Here is an 18,596-nt window from a genome sequence, read left to right on the forward strand (position 1 = left end):
TTTATAAATTAGTGTATAACTATATATATAGTGTGTCTATATATATAGTTATACACTAATTTATAAAACATATACACATGTATACGTTAAATATATATTATTTTAGAAAATATATACACTATTTTAAATAAAACATATGCTACTTAATATAATAAATTAATAATAGTATAATACTTAATAGTAAATTAATAATATATTAAAACTAAGTTTTTAATTTAAACTAGAAATTCAATTTAAATCATTAAATGGAAAAAATTACAAAGTAAGGACTAAGGAATGAATGAATGTTGAATTTTATTTATTGTAAAATGATCCAAAATTTATAATTTATATGAATGAAAAATCTACAAATTTTGCATCATTTTCTCCAACTCATTCATGTTAATATTAACGGGAACGTGCATAGGATAGTCAAAGTCAATCGGGGCAAAACTATGCATTGGACTTGATTTTGCTGAGTTCTCCATTAAAGTCATAATTTCTTCAAGTCTCTGCTCGTCGTTCGGTCCCGCTTCCATTCCTTGATTTCTTTGTTCGGTTCTAATCCAATTTCTGAGGCAAACGAGAACAGTCATTGCATTGCTTCCCAATGAATGTCGGTTGTATCCAAGTTGTTGTCGTCCTTGACTAAAAGCGCTCTTCGATGCAACGGTTGACATTGAAACATTCAAGATATCTCTAGCTAATCTTGAAAGTACAGGATATTGTGTTTCATTACTCCTCCACCAATCCAACGCGTTGATCTGTCGTCTGTGATCCTCTAGCGGCGACCGAAGATAATACTTAAGCTCTTCCCGATAAGTTGATGTGTAAGCTCTCTCATCGACACTGTTCCAACAATTTAAATCATAAAAGTGATCAGAAAAACCACTATGTGCCGGCCTTTTAGAAGATGATGCCTACTCGGGAGGATGAGGAGTGACAGTTGGAGTGATATTTATAAGTACAGCTAAATCAACTAAATCAACATAGTGATTATATAATTTATCTATGTATTCATTCGCATCACCCATAGCCGTCCACAAATCAGGTTGTACTTGTTGAGAATCATTGTTAGTATTTATTTATAAATTAGCATAAATAATAGTACTAAAGTGGCACATAGGATTATATTTAATGCACGGATTAAGCATAGCACCAACTAAGTAAATAGGGGGAATCGAAAAAAATATTTTTTAAATTTAGCAAACATGGAATCAACAATATCTTTGTAACCTTCTTTATTTTTATACTCTTTGAGTAAAGCAGAAATATTGGCTATATATGTCAAAATATTACAAACAGTAGGATAATAAGCAGCGAAAAATTCAACCGTAGCTATATAAATTTTTTCCAAAAAACTTAACAAGATCATTAATTACAACCCAATCAGAATCATGTAACATGCAATCAGCAGAATCAGCAAACGAACCACAATATTGGTTAAAAGATAGTGTAATAGAAACTCTATATTTATAGCAAGTTTTTAAAAAATCATACGCAGCATCTCATCTAATTTCACATTCTTCAGGCATCAATATCGGTGCAGGTCTATTTTGTTAACATTTAAGTTTAAAGTCTCTAATTCTACTTCTGGGATTATTTCCTTAAATAAAATCAACGGCAAGCCGAATTTTTTCAATATAAAACTCAAAAAACTCAAGACCATCTCTTACAATTAAATTATATATATGACATGCACACTTAATATGAAAAATTTCAGGTAACGGCAGAGATAACTTAGATTTTAATTTTGTTATAACAGTCTTGTTGTTAGAAGCATTATCAAAAGCAATATATAAGATTTTATTTTCGATACCATAAAATTCTGCAACTTTAACAATCGAATCAACAGTAAAATCTCCAGTAAACAATCTTAATCATATAAAAAAGTAAGAATACATTTTTGCATAATAAAACTACTATCTATATAGTGACAAGTAATAGTTAAATAATCATTTTTATTTACAGTACGCCCAAGATCAGAAGTTAGGGACATTCTATATTGAATGTTTTTTTAACAATGTTGATAAATAAAAATAATATTGTGAATGAAGTCTAAAAATATCGGCCCGACAAGTACTTCTAGGAATACCATTAAACATAAGATTAAAAATTGCTTGAATATAATGAATAAAGACATCAGAAGAATGAAAACTAAAAGGCAAACAACCCACAACTACCATTTAAATTATTTCTTCCCGGTCTCTCAATTTATTATACTTCTTCATTACCTGACCGGTTGCTGGGTCCATTCTAGTTTGCGTTGGCCCACTAACATCCGCACCAGCTCGTGCAATATTTAACTCTCTTTCGTGAGCATCACCTATATGTCTCATTAACGTACCCGTACCCCCTTGCTTGCCTCCGCTTTTATGCTTATATATTTGTTGACTAATATTGCATTACACCTCAGTATCTGATATACGTTCAAAAAATTATCATGCAATACTAGTTGTTTTACGAGCTCTTGGGGCACGGGGAGGACGGAGAGAGAGATTAACCGATTCAAATCTAACGTTAGCATTTTTCTACTGTGGGTGTCTCACCAATATTTTCATCATCTTCGTCTATATTAACCGCATCTACTTTATTTTTTTTCTATACCGTAATTTTTCTGAGCTTCTACATAATTAATATCGTGGGCTCCTACACCTAAAGGTACGCTTACTTCTTCCTCAAAAGGTTGACTAAGCGGCGCCGAAGGCACACGGGTATATCTATTACTTGAAGTACCTCTACCGGTAGTAATTCACTTTTTACTACCACTACCACTTTCGGGACAAAAATTTTAACATCTTTAGTAACGAGGTTTCTTAATTTATTCATAATATAAATTAAACTAAAAAAATTCAAAATACACAAATGTAATAAAATTAAATATTCAACAATTAATACATTAAATAAAAATTAAACGTAAGAGATGGAACGACAATACCAAATTTTGGAAGTATCCGAAGGTTGCGACTTTAGAAACTTCCACTCGTACTTCGTAATCGCAAAATTAAAAAATTAAAGTGAGAACTTTAGCAAAATTAAACATATAGAATGTTTGAGAATTGATAATTGAGAGAGAACGAGAATTGAGAGAATGAAAAATTGTGTGGAAAATGATTTGAAAGTGTAGCATATTTATAGAATTTTTTTTAACCTTTTTGGGGTTAAAAAAAATTTTAAAAGTAAATTTTATTTTTTTTTAATAAAAAAGGCCAAACTAGCCGTTTGGATCCAAAAATGACTATATAGTCGTTGGACCAACAGCTAGTTTGGGCCCAACGGTTCAAAGCCCAATTCTTTTTTTAAAGAAAGTAAATCGGGCCGGTTAATCGATGAACCCGGACCGAGCTTGGTCCGGGTCGGATTAACCGAGCCCAACCAAAAAAATAAATCGGCCTGGTACCCGATATCCTACAATCCATGGGCTGATTGAGCTGGGTCAAATCAAACTGATTTTCTTAAATGGGCTGGTTTGGGCCGGGTCAACCCGACCCGTTTGACATGCTTTAATAAGTGAAAGCTTTGGTGGACGACAAATGGCATATATGGAAATTCATATAATTTATATCCCTGCATTTATTTTTTAGGTTTCCACGTGTCCTTATTGAAAAAGAGTGTGAAGTAGAAGTTGAAAAAGAGTATTTGGAAAAAAAAATTATTTGAATATGGATTTTACTTATATGTTTTTATATGAAGGAAAAGCATTATTTGTCTATACTTACAATTTACTTGCCATTTTGAAGTTGCCATTTTGAAGAGAAATTGTAGGTGTTTGTACAATATTCCATTGACATTGAAGAAAGAGTATGTGGAGTAACAAATGAAAAAGAGTATTTGGCGATAGACGAATTTCATTTGAAATATTTTGTCTTTGTCTGAATAAAAATCATAATGTTTTTTAAAGGCAAAATAGCTCGGTGCACCTCTGTATTTATTTTCGTTTGTAAAGTGGATACTTCTACGTAGTCATTTGTTATCAGAACCCCTCAACTCATTAAAATTCAATATTTTGAACCTTCTTATGCATTTATGACATTAAATTATTGAGTTGGCAAAACACATGTCTGAGTTGGTAAAACGCGTGTTTACACGCATTTTTTAAGCGCGTGGTATAATTTTTTTAATTTATTTATTTTTTTTAAAATAAAAAATAATTAAATGTTAAAAAAGAAAAAAGGTTTTAAAGTGCCCCAACCCATTTCCCCACCGTCCAGCACCCCCTCACCTCCTCGCCCCACTTCCGTCCAACACCTCCCACCCCCACTCCTCACCCCTCACCCCCGTCCAGTATTCCTCACCCCACCCCTACCCCCGTCCAGCACCCCCACCCTCAGCTCCCTCCCCAGCACCACCTACAGCCCTTTCCCCACCCCTTTCCTTCACACCGGCCACCCCACGCCCAATGCACCAGCCCTCACCCACCTACAACCCTTCCCAACCCCCTTCCTTCACAGCAGCCAACCCCCCACCCCCCAAATCGCACCTGCCCCCTCCCCAATTTCTCCGCTGTAGCCCTTCCCCCCAAACCAAAAAAACAGCTCACTTTTTATTTTATTTTAAAAATTTTTCTTTTCAATTCAAATCTTTTCATATTTTTTTTGAATTAAAATTTAAATTTGAAATCTTTTCATATATTTTTTTGGATTAAAATTTAAATTAATTCTTTTTTCCCATTCGGTGTTCGGTGCCCGCATTGAAGCCCCGACTAATTCGGATATAGCCCATTAAAGTGGCAGCGCTCCTAACAAAATTTTTTCCATTCCCAGGATCGAACTCTCGACCTCTGGTTAAGGGTGAAGCAGCTCCATCCACTGCTCCAAAACCCATGTTGGTCTAATTTGAATTGAAAGTAAGAGATAACGGATATTGAAAACTTAGTGAATTTCATGAATAAGCTTGAAAAAACTTAAAGTTTTTATGAATTTATTAAAGATATTCAATTTAAAAATCGAAAATTCATTATGTATATATATATATGAATTTATAGTTAAATATTTAAATTAGTTGGAAAGAAATTTTAATTACCTGAAATGAATTTGATGCTTAATTTGTGAGCAAAAATGAAAATGTGATTATTTCAATTTTTCTAGAATTTATAAAAAAAATATTTAATTAAATTTATTTTATACTTAATTTCTTATGTAGCATTTTAAAAATGACGTGAAATTTGATGTAATTTTAAAAATGATGTGGAGATGGTTGTGTTACACACATCGAAATAGAATTTAAAATATTAAATTTTATTAAATTGAGGGATTCAAATGACAAAGGGTTAATCAGAAGTATTCACTTCACAAATCAGATCAATTACAAAAAATCACCAAGCTATTTTGCCTTTTTTAAAAGTAGCTGTCTTTTCAACTCCAACTTAAATAATTTCCTCACAAAATAGATATCGCAATAGTACGTACCACATACATCAAAATATTTATTGCACACTTGAAATTCCCAAGCCCACTTATGAAGAAGGGAATGGCTTGTTTGACTAGTAGGTCATCGTTTTAGTGGAAAATCTAGAATAGTTGTCAACCAGTTAATGGATAAAAGTGGACATTAAAACAATGACACTTTCTTCTAATTAAGTTGTTCATGCACTAAAAAGTGTCACTATTAATACATATCTTTGACTATACTTTTAAGATAGTTTATGTCAATATCTCAATTTATTACACCTTCCGTGTTAAAATATATAGTTGATCCTTATCAATTTAATACCCCTTTAAAAAATATTTATTAATTATTTATTTTATCAAATTAATCTTATTAATTATATTTTAAAAATATAAATTTGAGTATATATACTTTGAATAGTCATTTAATGATGAAGGTACTAATGAAACAACATACTTCATGTACTCCAAAATAAATGAATTGTTGAAATATAACAAATCTCTTAAGAAAAATCTTTTAGGACATAAATTGTACGTTACTTCCCGCTATTATCCTTTTAATTATCTTAAATTTATTCTCCTAAAAAATGTAAAGTATTTAAGAACCTTATTAAATGAGATGGTAAAATTAAAAGAAATTTTCAACATGTCTCTTGAATAATCAATAATTCATTTATTTGGACACTTAAAAATAGTTCAACAATTCATTTAATTTGAACAAGAGGAAATAATAAGATTCTCTTGATTTATAAATGAAACAACTAAATTAAAATCAATATTTTAAAAAAGAGAGCCAAATAAAACAAAAGGAAAATAGTAAGCTAAAAGTGGTCGTTTGATTCAGCACGCACATTAACAAATAAAACAAGATCTTTATCTTTTTTTTAGTTATTTTAAATATGCCATAATATTTTTGTAATTATAAAATTTTAAAAATTTATGATTTTAAATATGTCATAATATTCGCGTGATCGTAAAAAATTGTCATTAAGAATAAAATGAAAAAATTTTGGTAAGTTATTTTGAAATTAAGAAAATATATTGTTCTTTACTTTTTGTAAGTGAAAGATGTCAAATTTATCCCACAGTATTGAAAAATTAACTAAATATATCTTTCGTTATACTTTGAAGTTAAATTTATCCTTGTTGTCATAATTTAAGACCAAATTTATCCCTCTATTTTTAAAAAATTGCTAAACATATCCTTCATCATATTTTGGAGCCAAATTTACTGTGAGGCCATATTTACTCTCATTGTTAAGAAATTTTTCACATATACCCTTCCTTTAATAGAAAAACTCAAATCAATTTTTAAAAATAAAACACATCCAAGTCTAATCCGCCCAACCTGATTCATAAAAAATAAACATATAAATATATTCCTCCCTCAATGTTGTTGGTTGAATTTTTCCAACGAACAAATATATTTTTGTTTCAACGTGTAACACTGGTAGGTTTTTTACAAATGAAAAAAAAAAAAGTAAAACAAAATAATATAACATAAAAGCATAGAACTAGAGAAAATATCTATTACAAACACTGTTCCTATTTAGTTATGTTTAAATTTTAAAATTTGGTATTCAATTTTGTGTGTATCTAGATTCTAGGATCAATGGATAAGTTTTCTTAGCAAATGACATGATGAAAAATTTGTGTAGATAAATTGCATATAAAGACACGAATGAAGAGATGTCACGATCGGCACATAGAAAGACCTCTTAATTCAATCATCCAGAGAAATATTCAGCGGACCTAATCTATTGCATTTGATAGTCTAGTGCCATTTTTCATGAGCTCTGCACTTATGCAGATCAATTATTCATGAGCTATGCATTGATAAATATCCAGTGGTTTAATCTCATCGGGAAAAATTTAACCAACAAAACTGAGGGGTATATTTGTTTTTGCATTTGTTGTGGGTCGAGTCGCGCAAGTTAGATTAGGATGTGATTTATTTTTAAAAAATGGACAATTTAATGTTGATTTGAGTTTTTCTATTAAAGGAAGGATACATGTGAAAAGTTTCTTAATAATAAGGATAAATATGGTCTCAAAGTATGACATGAGGATAAACTTAGCCCCAAAGTATGATGAAGGATATATTTAGCCATTTTTTCAAAATAGAAGGGTAAATTTGACCCTTTTCCCTTGTTTTAATGGTATGGACGAATGAGAAAATATTATCATGCAAAAAGAAATATTGACTGTAAAACCTTATGATTTTATAGTATTTAGTTTCTTAATTCTTAAATTTATAACTCTATGAAAAATTAATTAAAAATTCAATATAATGTTAATATGTTATTAACCTTCTACTAAAAGTACATGAGGGGAGGTGAAATGTAATTATTTTCATTAATAGTCGCCTGCTTATAGGTAACAATCTACTGTCTCGCAAGCAATAGAATAAAAGCAGATAATGAACAAATTATAAAGATGCAAAAATTAAAGCGGCTTTTGGTGTTTTATATTGATTCGAGTTCACTGTGGATTCTAGTCTAATCCTCTTGGCGAATTTAGCCATAAGCTCTTGAATCTATTCTTGATTATAGTGTTGAGGGTGTATCTCTATGCATTACACCGCTTTTGGTTGATGGAGTATATAAGAATAATACTGAATATTGTGTATTAGTAATATTGGGATAGGTTATATATATTGAACTTATTTCTTATTTTGTGTTTGGTTGATGTATTAAACACAACATGTATTGCGATATTTTTAAAAGGATATTATTATTTGTTTACAAAAATATCTTCAATATTCTATAACTTGATATATTTTCCTTGTAACTTTATTATTCATTCTTGAATATAAAAAATAAAAAAAGTTAAGTATTATCACTTAAATTATTTGAAGGAAAATTTTCATCTTGATAAATTAAATTCAAAGGAAAGTACTATATATAACAATAAAACATGAAAACAAGAAAATAAATAAAACGGACAGTGAGAAGTTGACCTCTACTTATCACCCTTCTGCATTTTTTAGAAAGGACGGCAAATATTGTTGTTTGATGTGTTGTTTGATATTGTTGTTTCAGAGAAACAATATATCCGTATCTAACAATTTATACCAATTTCCTTTTTTTCTCAGTATATTGACATTTTAAACCCATCAATTAGATGATTTGGTGGTTTCTAAGTAGTTTACATTTGATATAGTAAAGATGGTAGTCAGTAAAATTCAACTTTTCTGCTATAAGATTGAAAGTAATGAATTTTTGTTTTTAGCTCTTGGTCAGTCGTTGTTTTATCCATTTATTAAAGGTTTGTTTCTTTGAAAAAATCTGAAAGGATTTAAAAAAGATTTAAAGGAATTTGAGAATATTTTGTCTTTATTCGTTTTTATTCCATTTATTATAGTTCATGTATTGCTAATACATTGGTTTGCTAAGTATTAGTTATATATCCTATAATACTAAATAGGGTGTATAACCATAACAACTTTTCAATCTAAACAAGAAAAAATTAAAGATAGTTTTAACCATGAAAATGAATAAATCATGACTGCAAACATATATCAAAAGAACTTAGTATTTCATCACGGCATACAATCATGGATAAAAAAAATCCTTTAATCAAAAGAATTAAGGATCAATAAAGGAATTAAATCTTAAAAGTAGTACTTAAATTATAATTTTTGTATGTGAATACACCAACTATCATGTGTATGTCAAAGTGGTCAACTTCAATCTTAAGCGGTGATTTTGCAAATCGCTAGGCCACAAACACAACACACTTTGATATGTCTTTCAAAAATAACATCAAAATTTCTAGGTATAAGTAACCTCACTACTTCAAATTGAGAAACAATTTCAAGACCCTTAACAAAAGTAACTATTCTTTTCCGACATAAAGAAAACAACTTTACATGCTAAAAGTGAACATATCCACCAATAACAAAGTTAAACAAGGCATAAGTACGTATTTTAATCAAGAACAGATAAAAAATTTATCCTTCTAATTTATTAAGGCAAAACAAACAACAGCGACTATTCTTTTTTCGACATAAAGGAAAGAACTTTACATTCTAAAAGCGAATATATCCATCAATAACGAAAGCAAACAAGACATGAGTACATATTTTAATCAAGCAAAGGTCGAAACTTTATAATCTAATTTATTACGGCGAAACAAATAATAGTAACTATTCATTTTTGACATAAAGAAAATAACTTTACATGTTAAGAGCGAACATATCCATCAATAACAAATTTAAACGAGACATGAGTACATATTTTAATCAAGTAAAAGTCGAAACTTTATCCATCTAATCATAATAATCAAAGAAGAAAGTCAAAGAAACACATTCAACTATTGTTAGCTCATTTTACACAATGAACATAAAAATAGTCATAATATTAATATCACAACATTCTACGGCCTTCAAGGAATCTACAACAAACAATCCCATAGAAGTAAATTACAACTACGAAACTACGAAGAAGAAGATGAAGAAAATGATAACAAAACTAAAAAGGAAAGGTGTGTTTACCTTTTCTGGAGCAGCAAAACGGGACTTCAAGTTTTCTTCGAAGTCTTGATCACCACCGAAAAGCAATCTTTCGAGAACTCCGATTAGACCACCGCTTGAAAATTTTTATCAAAAAAAAATAACTCTTTACTCAAAAGTTTTTCCACTCTTTGAGACTTGATCTTTTTTTTTACCAAAAATGGTAGTATTTATAGAAAAGGATGTGGATTGAATTCTTTGAATCCACCAATGTGGGAGAAAAAATTTAGGAGAGTTTTGAGAATTTAAAATTAAGGACAAGATTGAGGTGAAATTGTAGAATCTAATACAAATTTTGAATTTCAAATTGAAAAAAGGATAAGGTTGAGGTTGAATTGTACTATCTAGGATAAATTTTGAATTTCAAAAAATGAAAAAGGACAAGGTTGAGTGGAATTGTATCATCTAGTACACATTTTAAATTTTAAAATAGAAAAAAGACAAGATTGACGGGAAATTGTACAATCTAGTATAAATTTTAAAATTCAAAATGGAAAAAGGACAAGGTTGAAGTGAAATTGGAATTAAAAAGAAAAATGGGTAGAAAGATTTTCGATTTTTTTTTTAAAATAACCCTAATCAATTTAGGATTCAGTCATCTCATTAAATTTTTGGTCAAATTAAAAAAATCAATTGGCTAAATGCATTGCAATTATGGCCAATTTAATTTTAATTATGGGCAAATTCAATAGATCGGCTAAATTAAATTAAAATTCAATACAAATTAATACCTCATTTAATCCCGAACTTTTTGATTTAATAAAGACCAAACAAATATTTTTTAAATAAATTATCTTCAAGAATAAGTTACATTTAAATCAAAATTTTAATCATTTGAATTTATTTTTAAGATAAGCCTTGATTAAAATTCGATATTCCGTAAAACACATATTTAAGTAACAAAATTATATAATTTCATATAATTGAATACGATGATATATAAAATGGCAAAAAAACCCAGATAAATATTTTGAATTTTTTTTTATTCGGATAAAATAAATATTTTGATTTTACTAAAAATCAAAGAAACTTAGAATTAACTTTAGTCGTGGAGGGCAAAACTTAGGTATCAACAAAAGGTATTCTCATTTCGGGTAAGCTAAATAACCCACAAACAGTGAGGAAAAAGGGTGTCCCAGTCCATCCAATTGTTGAATGACTTTCCTTTCAGGTTTTTCCATAACTGAGGACAGTTCTCAGCATTAATGGTGTGGCAATTGTGGGCTGGTTTATAACAACTTTTGGCTACTAGGGTGCTCTAAAAGAGAGAGGTATTCTAACACTGGAAAAAAATATGGAAAGTGTTTTCTTCATGATTGTTGTATATTTGGCATTGAGGTAGGTGGGAGTGGGGTGGGGCACATTAATGCTAATGTGGTGGAGGTAAATACTGGTGGGCAATCTATTATGCATGAGGAGCCATAGTAAAGTCTTAATCTTGTTGGGGGTTTGGGCTTTCCAAACCAAATTAAAGTTTTTCCCTTGGGCCTCGCCTTGATCACTGTTATCTAAGGCAGGAGTACATACTCTAGTGTTGAAGACAGTGTTGGTGGTATGATCCCAAATGGATTTGTCTTTCTTAGTGCAATTTTGGGTAAGGAGGAGGCTGAGGATGGTGTTTTTTATGGCACACGGGAGTTCTATGGAAAGTTCAGAGAAATCCCAAGTCTCATTGGTGCAAAGATCACTAATGGTTATGCTGTAATCCTGGCTATTGAAGGGTCCATGGATGATGCTTTTGAGGATTCCAAGGTGGGGAATCTAGGTATCTTCAAGGAAATTGACTTTGTTTCCTTTACCTATTCTTCACCTAATGCCTTTTGAGCAGTTACCCCATCCTTTGCGAATGTTTTGCCAGGTTCTAGAGGCCACTTTTTCTATTAGGGGGTTCTCTACTAGGATGTAGCATTGGGAGAGAAGGACTTGTCCCCAGAGGATAGTAGTGTTATAAAACAACCTCCAGGATAGACTGACATGCAAGGCCCTATTTATTAGTTTACTTTTGTGAAGCCCAAGCCCACCTTTGGCTTTGGTATTGGTTAGGACATCCCAGCTGAGGAGATGGAGTTTTTTATTTTTCAATGCAGCTACCCCATATAAAGTCCCTCTGTATTTTATTAATAGACTCATTGATTTTGCTGTGGATCTAAACATAGTGCATGATGTGGGGATGCTACTCAGGGTAGATTTGGCAAGAACAGTCCTCCCAGTCATGTTGAGGAACTTGATTTTCCACCTAATTAACTTGACATTCATGTTGTTCGGGATAAATTAGATGCCATTATTCTTGTTTTTTTTTTTTTTGAAAAGATAGGGTATCCAAGGTATTTCCCAAAACTGGTGCTAGGGTGGATGTTAAGAATCTGGGAGCACATGGATGAGTTGGCAGTGGTACAGTTCTTGGAGAACACCACTTTGGACTTAGTGTGATTTATGGTTTGCCCAGAAAGGCAGTTGAAGGTCTTGAGAATATTAACAATGGTGTGATAATTGGGAGCATTAGCTTTAGCTAATAAAGTGATATTGTTAGCAAAGAAGAGGCGAGAATTTTTTGGTCCACCTACATAAATGCTGATGGGGGTCTAGTTTTTGGCATGGACTTCAGCATCAATACCCCTAGAAAGTCTCTCCATGCTCATAATGAACAGGTAAGGGGACATGAGATCTCCTTGCCCGATCCTCCTGGATGGATTAAAGAAAGGGGTTTTCCTTTCATTTACTAGGGCAGCAATAGAAATGGTAGTAACACAAAACATGATGAGCTTAGTAAGGTAGGAAAACCAAAGAATTGAAGAGTTTCATTAATGAAAGACCATTCAATTTTGCCAAAAGCTTTTTCTAGGTCAATCTTAAGGATTATGTCGGAGAATTTGCCTTTTATCTTTCCAAAGTGGGTTATGTACTCTTGAATGATGATGGCATGGTCGAAAGCTCTTCTATTGGCTAGAAAGCTAGCTTCACTGGGACCTATGATGGTAGGGAGATAAGGCTTAATTTTATTGACTATAATCTTAGTAACTGGTTTGTAGCTGGTATGACATAAGCCTATGGGTCTAAACTTCTTCAAGGAGCCGTTATTTCTACACTTTGGGATGAGGCAAAGAAAGATGGCATTGTATTTAGGAGGCATGGTACTGCTAGAGAACACCTTATTGCAGAAGGTTGTAGTTTTAAGTCCAGTCTCAGCCCAGGAATTTTGGAAGAAGAAGGGATGAAGTTCACCTGGGCCAGGCGCTTTAAGGGGCTTAAAGTATTTAGGAGCCAACAGAATTTCAGAATCTCGCAGTGGAGCTGCCAGATCACTTCTCATTTCCTCAGTGAGGACGTTGATGGGGTTTATAGGAATAAAATAGCTATTAGGTAAATGGGTTTGCCTAGTGCTGTATATCCCAGAGAAGTGGTCTAAAACATGAGAGTTTATGATTTTCTCTCTAACTATAGTACTGCCTCTCTCATCATGAAGTTCAGTGATTTTATTATTTCTCCTTCTATTAATAATGGAGGCACAAAAGAAGGAGGTGTTAGCATCCCCCTAGGTGAGCCAGGTGATTCTGGACTTGGTTCTCTAAAAGTCTTCCTCGCATTTGAGAATTCCTTCATATTCATAGAAGAGTTCATTTTCAAGGTTTAGAAGGAAGATGCTAGTATGATAGTTACTAGACTTTTGGATTCCATTAAGTCTAGCAATAATTTATTTTTTTTGGGAAGATATTTCCAAAAAAATTATTGTTCCAGTCAGTAGCTTAATCATTGAAGTTCTTTATAGCTTAATAGAGGGTATTGGGAGGGGTGAAATATTCATCCTTAGTATTTATGAAAGTTGGTGACTGCACCACATGAGCTCGAGTTTAAAGGGTTTTCTATTATAATCTTTGGTTCTTTGGAGAGAGAAACAAGGAGAGGATAATAGTCTGACTTAGTTCTGGGGAGGTGTGCGACAAGGGCCTCAAGAAAGTGATTTATCCATGAGTTATTTGCCATACATCTATCCAACTTTTCTAGAATAAGGTTGGTCCTATTTTTGTGTATTTTGTTAGTTCATGTATATTTACACCATCTAAAACCTAGGTCAACTATGTTACAATAATTCGGACAATCCCACAGCCTATTAAGTCTATTATTATTTATGGGAGCCCCTCCAAGTTTTTCATTAGCTCTCAGGACTTCATTGAAGTCCCCACTAATCAACCAATCCCTTTAAAGGTGGTTGAGATATGTCAAATTTCATCCCACAGCATGGTACACATGTTAAGGTGAGGACTAGCATCGATAGTAGAGAGCATCCAGGGTTTAGGGTCAAATTTTACCTTGACCATAGTTTGGATGCCTTGAGGAGAGATGAAAAAGTAGAGCTTCACAATGTCCTCCTTCCATATAATAACTATACTCCCTTGAGGCCAGTGGCACTAGACTCAATGTGAGAATAAAAGTGGAGCAACTCAGTGAGGTTCTTATGATCAACCATTTTGGTTTCAAGAAAAGCAACCATAGCAAGGTATTGTGTTTTAACAAGAGCATCACATTGAATCCAACAGATAGCGCTATTCATACCTGGTGTTCCAAATTATGAATTACATAAGATCAGATGGGTTGGGGGTGGACAGTCTAGTGGATTCTTCTCCTTGTCCTTCTGGGGAGGCCTTCCTTGGTCTAGATAAGGGCTTAGCGAGACCATTGCACTGGTTTGGTCTATTATATTCCTCAGGCATAGCTTAAAGGATCTTATCTCCTTCGGACAGAGTAATATAGTAGTTGTACTGTAAGGCTCTCTGTACTCTTTCTGAAAGGGGTTTTCCAGAATAAAGAATTTGGTGTTTGGGTCCCCAAACGCTGCTAGAAATTGTTCCACCTTTGTATTTGTCAGTTGAATTTCCTCTAACACTGTAGGTTTTATTTTTTTTAGCCTCCGAACTCATTAACTACCACTGACGTTGGTACTATGTTGGGATTATTCAGTAGTGGTGTCTATGGTACAAACTTTAGAGTCTCTATTTCTGAGAGGTAGAAGTATCTGGTAGAATGAAATGCTCTTGAACATGTGAGTCATCAGTGAGTTGAACTCATTAGAGCTCATCATGTTCAGTATTACTAACATTTGGGCTTGGAGCATTGTTTGAGCCCAGATTTGGTACCTCAGTCCCTCAGCTATCTGATTCACATCCTTCTTTACTATTTGTGCCATCGAAGCAGAGTTCTGGATCACTAGACTGTTGGTTGGTCTCCTATTATGAAGCAATTAGAGATTGACTTGCCTCGAAATACTAGATATGCCTATGAGGTTGGAATCCGATTGAGAGGATGTGATGTTGTTACAAAGATCAGGGGTTCTTTCAATGGAGGTATTGTCGAGAAAGATGGGTTTGCTATTTTGGGAAGTTAGTGTGATTGACAAATAAGCATTGGAGCTTTGAGGATCCTTTATTTGATTAGAGGTAAAATGGGTGGATGAGTTAATTGACATGACTTATTGGTCATGTCAATCATCTCAGAGTGATGATTAACTCTATTAGTGATGGAATTAATCTCACTAGAATTCACAAAGGCGGAGGTCTCCGTTGGAGTCTCCATATTGTGGTGGGGGTAGGACTCCTTGGAGCCGTCGATATTAAGAGAGAAGTGAATGTTAGAATTAATGAAGGAGTGAGGGGGGCTGGTGGAATTACTCTTTTCCCCTAAAAAATGAAGGGAGTTGACTTTAAGAAGGTTGTTTTTTATAGTTCCTTTATGGGCAATAGGGACCATGAGCCCAGTTTCTACTTTTTGCTTCTCCTTTGGTTGTAAAGGAGTTTAATTATCTCGACTAAAATTGTTCATTAATATATAATTAGCCGTGTTCTGAGGGAAGTTATAAATGGGGTTGAAAGAGTTGCGATCCAGGAACTTACCTGTGGAGGCGCTATACGTTTTATCTGAGTTGATCCTTCCTTGGTGGTCTTGTCTCCTTTGATGGATGGGGAATTTCTGGGATGAGTTCTCCGCTTAGGTAAGGTGATAATTTTCCACTCTTCAAATTTCAGTAATTTTTTTTATTGATTCACAGTGGGCATTTCGTTTTCTTTGGTAGGAATACTGTGTGAAAAGGTGTAGCTTCTGATATGATAAAAACCATGGAACTCACAAAATAATCTCAAAATGATCCACAAATGAAGAAGAACCCGAGAGCACAAAGAGACCAAGTCTCGACTTCAACAACAACACTACAAACACAAGATACTCAAGGTGTAAACACACCAAAACAATAATAATATGACAATATGGTTAACAATAACAAGATAAGAACAACACACGATTTTACTAACACAAGAACAAACTATTACAAGAACATAAACTACTACAAGATTACAATAAAAGTAAAGGGATAGATAGATCGACAATTGATGGCATAACCTTATGAACCTAAGAGATTATTCCACTCTTGGACCCTTAAACCACACAAAACAAAGACCTATCTCTTACGTGACACAAGATCGGATTCCACCTCTCAAGCATCGATATTTCCAAGCAAAACACAATCACTAGTGATTCCACACTAGCTCTTGACCTATTTTTGGTTTTGGTGCCTCCAAAGGGAGAGGAATTGTGCTCTTCTGACTTACAACATTATCCAAAAGATAATTAGAGAAGCCCTAACATGTTCCTTCTATAGCTATTACAAAATGGAAAACTAATATGTCCATAATACCCCTCAAGGATGAGACACCTATCAAGTGTAATAAGTGGACTGATTTTGGTGTGTTTTGGCCATCTTTTACACTTCAATTGCACACACCAAGACTAGGGTCCAACACGCACTTTCATAAGTCTATATCTGTGATTATTCTTGTATCATCCTCTCCATTTTGAGAGGAATTTGACCATAAATTCATGGATTCATCTCGTTCAAGCACTATTTCAAAAGGAATCACTCAAAACGGCCCGTAAAACATGAGATGGCACAAAATAGTCCGTAAAAACATGAGGAATACGAGAGCTCAACAACATAAGTCTTGGCCAATATCTTCATTTTAAACCTCGGCTTCCTCTCCATCTTGAGCCTTGTCTTCAATCTCATCCAAAACACATCCCACCTCTTTTCTTGGTGGTGGGTTCCTTGTGGATCTCTAGGTATTCCCCTTAACTTTTCTTTTATCATATAAGCATCATTGTAGACTCCATGTCTTTCATGTTTATTTCTACCATACTCCACTACATGTATATATCAGTTTTGGTGAAGTAGAGTTTTAATTGAGAGAAATGATTTGGTAAAGTGGAGGTTCGGTTGTGGAGTTTGGATAGGAGGGAATTGGATTTCAGGTCCTTCTTTTTGGACTTGATCGAATTGAGGGGGAAGTGACTTATTTAGGTCTCGGGTTTGAGGACATTTGGTGGCTTAGCTAATGTCTATGTCATTTGATTGTGGTCTTGGAGGATTGATCGTATGAGGTAAAGTTTCAGGAGTAGAAACACGGGAGTTCCTTTGACTCTCCACTCGATCCAACCTCTCAAGTATAGTAGACATATTCGAGACTAATTTTTCAAGACCCGCATTTGCCCTAGCCATGTCTCGGGAAATAACATCAAGGTCAGCCAAAATGGTTTCCATTATGGCCAAGAAGTTACCTACAAAACGAAAAACACGTTAGTTGAACAAAAATATCCTCACTCCCTCTTTTTGTTTCTTGTCTCTTGGATCTCTCACACTCAATCTCACAAGTATTGTAAGCTTGCTTGTACCCCGAGAGGCATTGAGAGATGAATCCAATGTTTACAATGACTCTAAAGAGTAAGGAAAACACACAAGGACGTATTACAATGACTCAAAAGAATTAAGACAGACAAAGGAAATTTAACACGAAGAACGGTTTCAAAACTTACAGGTAGTACTAGCTTGTATCACATCCCTTTTTTAACAAAAAAGAATTGATCTTAAAATTTGAAAGGATTTTATTATTATAGTGACAAAAGATGAAAATTTATTTTGAAAAGGTCTTTTAACAATTAAACTCAGAGTTGCCACTTGGCATAAATCTGGTGAGCCAAGTCATCTTTAAAAATCTTTTGAAAAACGATTTTAACTCTTTTAAACTGATCCGCGAATAGAGATTCCAGCTAAGGAATTCTGTTGATCGAGGGAAAGGTGTTAGGCACCTCTCGAACCCGTGGTTCGGCCAAGGCCGCTTTGTGGAGTATATCGGCTAGCATGACACTATGAATGTATAAACAATATAAAACACATAAAATAAATAAAACAAAGCAAGTTCAAAAATATAGTGTTAAGTCCAATTATTACAGACCCAAAAAAAAAGGTACTGAAATGTAAGCCTAGACTAACCTACACTAATCCTAAACTACGTTCCACCCGAAGCCTCAGGCCTTGATCACGAATGGTCTTCCGAATACAAAGTATCGCGGGGCATTCCCCGGCGAATAAATACATTTGATAGAAATATGGTAAACAAAACCATTTAACAAATATTCAGACATTTCACAATCCCCAAATTCTAAATTTTGCCTATCAATTGTCGGCCTAAACATGATATTATCGAATCCAATTAACGTTCATTTCAAGCCAAACAACCAATGAATCAAACTAACCAAAAATCACCAATTTTATCAAATTTTCAATTCTCACCCCAAATCCATGTTTCAACCACATGATTAACCATTTTCAACAAAGAATCAACCCATCGATATCAATAATCATTCACAGTGATAAAAAATATATCAAAATTAACAAA

This window comes from Capsicum annuum, chromosome 9 (assembly GCF_002878395.1).
Source record: "Capsicum annuum cultivar UCD-10X-F1 chromosome 9, UCD10Xv1.1, whole genome shotgun sequence".
In the NCBI taxonomy this organism is placed as follows: domain Eukaryota; kingdom Viridiplantae; phylum Streptophyta; class Magnoliopsida; order Solanales; family Solanaceae; genus Capsicum; species Capsicum annuum.